This window comes from Oreochromis niloticus, unplaced genomic scaffold, assembly GCF_001858045.2.
Source record: "Oreochromis niloticus isolate F11D_XX unplaced genomic scaffold, O_niloticus_UMD_NMBU tig00007150_pilon, whole genome shotgun sequence".
Lineage (NCBI taxonomy): Eukaryota > Metazoa > Chordata > Actinopteri > Cichliformes > Cichlidae > Oreochromis > Oreochromis niloticus.
In genome coordinates, this window is record NW_020328390.1 from 4,349 (window position 1) to 11,965 (window position 7,617).

General features: G+C 39.0%; 1 non-coding gene across 1 annotated transcript; it reads left to right on the plus strand.

Annotated features, from left to right (window-relative positions):
* The first annotated feature begins 5,247 nt into the window (after positions 1 to 5,247).
* trnat-cgu (transfer RNA threonine (anticodon CGU)) lies at positions 5,248 to 5,319 on the plus strand. The gene has a single exon. It is a non-coding gene; the product is annotated as a tRNA-Thr (tRNA).
* The last annotated feature ends 2,298 nt before the right edge of the window (positions 5,320 to 7,617 follow it).

Genomic DNA, 7,617 nt, shown 5'->3' on the forward strand with positions numbered 1-7,617 from the left:
GGTGGTTCTACAAAGTATTGACTCAGGGGGCTGAATAATTACGCACACCCCACATTTCAGTTATTTATTTGTAAAAAATGTTTGGAATCATGTATGATTTTCGTTCCACTTCTCACGTGTGCACCACTCTGTATTGGTCTTTCACGTGGAATTCCAATAAAATTGATTCATGTTTGTGGCTGTAATGTGACAAAATGTGGAAAAGTTCAAGGGGGCCGAATACTTTCGCAAGCCACTGTATAATATTGACAAACCAGCACTGGTATTGGTATCAGATCGATACTAGCTTTGTTTCTCTCTTCAGTCTGTCTGTAGACCACTGAACTGTATAAATGATTTTTTGGAATGAAAAAATCGTTAACTTTCCTTTTCCCTGGGGCTTTGCATCAGTCGCCTCCTCCCAGCCTCATATTTCTGACAGTGTAATCAAACAGGTGCTTTGGTTTCATCTTCTCCACAACTGTATTTCCCCTCATGGTGGCTTCTTATCATAAGTAATGTGCCAAAACGTTATTACTTGCATGGGCTCACAGTGGGTAGTTGTGGGCGGGAGTGTGTGAGCAGGGCAAACCCACGCTTAACCTCCACAGGGCAACAGAAGTTTTGACCTTTGATGTCCCTATATGGGCCCAGATGGACAAAATTATTCTGGATGGGTTTTCTAAAACCTGTAGTGGTCCAGTTCTTTAACCTGAGCCCCAAAGGGTTTTCTGAGCTTCCTGCTCGAAAATGAAATGCCCCAAATTAATTGAGTGCAATTACAAACTCTGTGTATACAATCGTGGTATCAAAAGAAAGCTAACACTTGTGAAATGTCATCAGAGGTGTAAATATTGCAGCAGATATTACTGTGTCAAAGTTACTGAGACTGGAACACAGAAAAAGTGAGTAGATTTTATTCCCGCCAAATTTTTTTATTTATTTTTTAACATATAACCCTTTTAAAAACATGCTTCAGTTCACATTTCACAACAAACAAAGAAACAAACAACCTTTATTTGTCACATACACAATCATACAGGGTACAACATGTAGTGAAATGCTTGTGTCTGAGCTGCAGACCTTTAATTCCCGAAATTCAGTATAAACATCATCTGTGCAAAGTTTTATGTTTCTAAAGTGAAACCGTGAAAAATTACAGCACTGCCAACACATAAATATCCAGACGTTGAACAAAAAGGCCCAATTTTGCACACATTGAACACCATGTCAGTTGAATTTTTTAGGTATTAAACAGCAGAAATTATTTAATTTTATTAACAGGCCTAAAAATACTTTTTGAGCCAATATTTTTTTCTTTTTTTACTTTTTTAAGTTGAACAACTAAACAACAAATATACATAATAATGCAGTTATAGAAAGGGCAGGAAAAATGTCACAGCTTGCAGTATCTTTTACAACTCATGTATACAAATACAAGTCGGTAAACAAAAAAGGAATACATTAGGAGAAAAAAAACAAAAAAAATGATTAAGAAAGAAAAAAGGGTGCTCGAGGTATAAATAACGTATAAATCAAGTGAAACATTTGACACAGCTCCTGTGTTTTACATGCTTTGGAATTTGTGCTGTTCTTTAGATTCTCTAGATAACTGTGGTGGTTTTGTGGTCTTCTTTTGCGGCTCTTTCAGTGAATTTTAGTCAGAGCGCGGTGAAGCTTGGTGTTTGGAATCGGTGATAGCTCTGGAAGATAACCAGCCTTTCTTTATCCGGTTACATGAGGTCTGATGAATTTGTGGTTCAGTTTTGTTTGTTTAGTGGACTTGTGTGCATTTACGTAACTGCTCTTTTAATCATGGCTTGTTTTCGTTGTGTTTGGTGGTTGTAGAAATGGTTTATATGAGATTTTAGCGGAGATGTGCCCACAGAGTGAATGTAAAATGCAAATGATGCAGTAGAAACAGTCTACGTCATTTCCTGGATGCTGTACGAAAAGTAGCGGTAAGAAATCGAAGGCGTGACCGTTATGATTTTGAATATAATATCTGTGTGTGCGCTGAGTAAGTACTGAGTAAGTACTTTCAAGGCATAGAAATGACTCAAAATATTTATAACACTGTCTTTGCTCACTTATAGATCGTTAGACACACAGATAACATTGCATGTGCATGTGGTGTTTGAAGTACTTTCAAGTACAGATGAGATAACACCTTATCATATTATCATCGTCAGAAGTGAGCATATACGCACGCACTCTTATCTCTTCTATGTAAAGTTTTGAATATACCTATAATCCAGGTAACCTTTGATAACAGCGCACTAATACTATTAGCTTAATCTAAGATATGGGTGTCGGAATAGGTGTTCTCCCACTTATTGCGCTACCATGAAGTGAGGGGTACAAGTTAAACTGTCCAGGGTTAACATAGAAAGACAATCATCCACACTCACATTCACACCTGCGGTCAGTTTAGAATCCGAAAAACGATGTGGGCTTCATAGATAATTGGCAAACCTTCTGGAGGAAACCTGGTCTTGTTAGGAGAGACGGCATCCATCCCACTTTGGATGGAGCAGCTCTCATTTCTAGAAATATGGACCAATTTATTAAACCCCCAAAAATATGACTATCCAGAGTTGGGACCAGGAAGGAGAGTTGCAGTCTTACACGCCTCTCTGCAGCTTCTCTCCTCCTGCTACCCCCCAAAAACCCATCTCCATTGAGACTGTGTCAGCTCCCAAACAGACAAAAACAAACTTGGTGTTAAGACACCAATTTGGCAATTTGGGGGCACGGTCATTCTCTACACATGTTCAGATGCATCTATGCTTCTATGGAAACTGTTCTTATGGCGAGAGGTTCTGGTGCGAATGGACCGGAGCCTCCTGCCTGAGGGGAGCAGGTCAAACAGACTGTGTCCAGGGTGAGAAGGGTCAGCTGTGATCCGAGCTGCACGCCCCAGTGTCCTGGAGGTGTACAGGTCCTGCAGAGATGGGAGTTTGCAGCCAATCACCTTCTCAGCAGAGCGCACAACACGCTGAAGTCTCTGTTTGTCCCTGATAGTGGCTCCAGCGTACCACACGGTGATGGAGGAGGTGAGGATGGAGTCGATGATTGCAGTGTAGAACTGCATCATCATCCGTGTTGGCAGGTTGAATTTCTTCAGCTGCCTCAGGAAGTACATCCTCTGCTACGGCATCATGCCCTTGGACTCATTTTTACAACTTTTTAGTAGGAAAAAAAGAGGAATTTTAATTAAAAAATGTTTGACATTTGTGAAAATGTAATTTTTCCTGTATTCATTTTTTTTTGTTATTGGTTTTTTTTTTTTACATTTGTTTTGGTTTTTATTGCCTTTTGAGTCAAAAGTCTCCAGATGCAGATGCTTGGTTTCCTGGTATTTCAAGACATTAATGCAATGGAGAGGGATTTAAAAAAGAAAGAAAGAAAAGAAACAGTGGAAAGTGAATCTCACATGAAGCGGAGGAGCTCAGAGTTCTCTCATTAGTCTAAATATCTTCGGAAGTGAGTGCAGATAGTAGTGGGAACATTTACTCAAGTACTTAAAATACATAAAGTCTGTGTTTCAGGTAGGTGTTTCCATGTTATACTAGATTCTGCTGTACTATGTTTTGGGTATAAATATTGTTTTTTCAGCTCACTGACACTTATTTTAAAGCTTTAGTTGTTTTTGTATTATAGCTCAATAAGGGCAATAACTATGTTACTAATTACAAAAAGTTGGCACACTGTACAATGTAAACAAACAGAATGTATATGTATATTATAGCACCAAATCACAGTAACAATCACCTCAAGCTGCTTTATGTTGTAAGGCAAAGACCCTACAGTAACAATAAAAAACAAACAAACCCAAAAACCCAACAATAATCATATGACGCTCTTTGAGCAAGCACTTGGTGATAGTGGAAAGGGAAAACTCCCCTTTAACAGGAAGAAACCAGGCTTGGAGGGTGAGGGTGGTGGTGCTATGATGATTGTAAGACGAGCATGACCTGTGCACAGTGCAAGAAATGTGTGTGTGGGTGTGTGCGTGCATGAGTATGCACACACTCATCCATGTGTACACTTGTGCAGACAAGAAACTTGACTGTTGGACAACAACTGTTCCATGTTCTGATTATTTGAGCGATGTCATTATTTTCTGTTTCACAAATATGTACACCCCCCCCCCCCCAAAAAACAACAAACAAACAAACAAACAAAAAGAACAAGTACATAAAGACTCACACAAAAAAATAAAGCAGAAGAAAACCCTTCTTCAACTCTGCCGTGGCCGGTCCCAAGCCTGGATAAGGAAAGACGAAGGGTGAGTGAAAGGGATGTCTAGGGTCACAAAAATCAACATGACTCATTCTAAAGGGCACAGACGTGCACCCAAAATTAGAAAACAATTGGATGAAAGATTTTGAAGATTCACTAAATCTGTCATCACCAAAAACCAATAGGGTGTCAGTAATCTTGAAAAGATTTGAATGCAAACTTTCCAAGATACATTTATTCTACAATAAAAGTTTGGCCTGATGGCGGTGCTGGGGTTCTACAGTGTGGCCTGGTGGCCAAGTGGCAAGGTGTTAGTGTTGTAAACTGAAGATCTTGGATTCAATACCCATCTATACCTTTAATACAAGCTGACAAGGGAAACAAAAAGTCCCTTTCTGTACTAGACACTAGCTGTAAGAAACAACAGTCCGTCCAGGAGCAATGTTCTCCCGAAAGTCTGTTCTGGGCATCTTTTTCACTCATCAAAGTGACTTCTTCAGTTTCACCTGACTGCAGGTTTCCACAGCCTTATAAAGAGTACATCTGCATAATGTCAGAAATTATACACAAGCATAAAAATAACAGTCCACTCAAGTTTTACAAAACACCATTGCTTATTGAGTAATAGAGCGTTATATACTGTTTATGATTTAACACCACCATGATGGTTTGTGGAGCATTGTGGAGTGAAATGTCACTGCTAAAGCTTGGCTGAAACTGGGTGATAGTAATTCTAACAGAATAATGCCGGTGTTGACCAGATGCACTATAAATGTGGCAACACTTTACAAGCTTGCAACATTTTTTCATGCTTTCCTTGGAATGATGTTCGCATTTGGCAATCTTTCTCTGGGTTTTTGGAATATTGGAGAATGTTGCTTTTGAATGGACTGATTCTTATGCAGTGATTCTCTACTTTGAGCACTCAAACCAACTAAGATGACAAACATGTTCATCAATTCATTTAATTGAACAATTCAAGAGGAATATGATGTTACGGTATGGACAAAGCTCAGCCTGTGTGGCATAGTGGCCAAGTGGCAAGGCATTGGTCTCGTCTGCCAAAGCTCATGGGTTCAATCCCCATCTGTGCCTTTAGTACAGTGATTAAAAACCTGTTTGATTCTGTACTTGCTGATCACGTTGCTTTAAGTAGGGGAAACACTCTGCTCCCAATAACCAGAAACACTGAACAGAACTTTAGACATGACTCTGGTGCAACAACATCACTGTTGTTGGCGCTTTACTCAGTGTGAGTATCAGTTTCCTTTACTCACAGGTTAAATATTTAACAGAATATAACATACGTTGTGAAGAGTCAAAGTGGACGATCCAAACAGGATATCTGACAACAGGAGACATTCGCAAAAGCATATTTACACTGATAATTCATATTAATGTTAATAATGACAATTTAATGACCATAATGCTTCCATCAAACTGAAATCCACCATTAATAAATCCTCAATTGATTTTTTAGACACAACTACATTTAAGGGCCCAAATTTCCCAAATGACCACAAATTAGATGTTAAAGTCTTTTTCAAACCTACAGATACACATGCCTTACTGTTCAGAACAAGTTTTCACCCAAAACACACATTTGCAGGGATAATTAAATCCCAATTACTGAGATTTCACAGGATCTGCACTCAACAGAGTGATTTGGGGGAAGCTGTCAAGATTTTATTCTCAGCTCTCTCCACTAGGGGGTACTGTTGGTCCTTTTTAAGAAAATGTTTCAATTCATTCTTGCAGACCAAGCCAATTGATGTTTCTCCCCTCATCCCAGTGGTGATCACATATTCTCCCTCCACCTGCAAATTGGTCAGAGTTATCAAGAGCAACTTTCAAAGGTTCACTCAGGACACACATATGCTTCAGGATCACAAGGCAATTGCAGCCTTCAGGAGGAACAAAAACCTGGGTGATCTCCTTGTAAAGGCTAAAATCTCACCTCTCTCTGAGCCTAAGCGCAGAGATCAGGGCAATTTTTCCAGCACCACAAGTGGGTGGGCAGTTATTCCAATGGTAATGTTTTTCTATCACTGTGCAAAGGGACTCCAAGATCTAAAAACTGTGTATATTTGATCACTTGTAGGAACTGTGGAATCCAATATGTGGGAGAAACAGGAAATACACTTTTGGTTAGATTCACAGTTTTTGCCTTGTTGGGAGCTTTTAAGGACCAGCCTTGAATTTTACACATTTGATAAGTGAAGACTGGATGCTTAGTGACGAGAGCTGGGATAATCTGGACAGAATCTGCAGCCTGCATCTCCAAATCAGAAATGGCTTTAGATCTGACGCTAGCAGACAGGCATGCATGTCTCAGGGTGATTACACACTAACACATTGTGATTAATCACACACATTTGTATACATTTTATTCACAAGATTTAAAAAAAAAAAAAAAAAAAAAACACTATACAAAATGTGTTTTTGTGACAGGCCGCTAGTAACAAAATGCTTAAAGATTTAAAATTGGTTCTTTCCCAAGTTTTCTGTTATGTGCACACACATTCCTTGACTTAGGTGCTTTTTAATTCTCCAACAATGGTCAGTGCCAAGTGTTTACACAAACAAAAAACAAACAAACAAAAAACATTACTCAGAAAATGGTCAGGTACAAGAACTGGACTAAAAAGGAGTGGAAAAACCAGATAATGTCCAAAGAAATACTTCAGCGTGTGGCTCACGACTTTTGCACAGTACTGTAAATGTTATTAATAATGAAAGATGTCAAAATGTAGCTTTCTCATTTTTAAAAAATTCCCATACACATTATTCTTTTCTTCTAGTGAAGGTGCCTCCTCCTTCTGACCTTAGGGTAACTAATTTCTCAGACAGTGACATCACGGTGCGCTGGGAAGCTGCAGATGATGATGATGTTTCTTACCTCACTAAGTGGAGGCGACCTGAGACAGGTGGGGAAGAACTATTGGATTGTTGGAGTACATATTATGAAGTAAAAAATACAATGTCTCAATAAACTGTTGTCCTGTGTCTTAAGGAGCATCAGATATCACTGTCTGCACTCTATGGAGATGGAGCTCAGAGTGAAGCTGTGGCCGTATGCTACAGCACCTGTGAGTCACACATTTTCTGATCCTGAACATTTCTCAAACTCAGGAGGGGAGAGCCTGAAACCATTTACCTAAGTCACATTAGCAGCAGTCATATTCTGTCATATTGTGTCTCTATGTACAATATAGCATTACTAATACAATAACCTGTACGTCAATGAACTTCATTGTGTAATTGATGGCAGTTCTCAAAGTACTAGTCACTTAAAGGTTAAATTTCACATCTAAATTCTCATCTTTGAGTAACTAGAACTCTGAGCTATGAAATAAATGTAGTGAGGTTAAAGTATCAAATCAAAGTATCAAA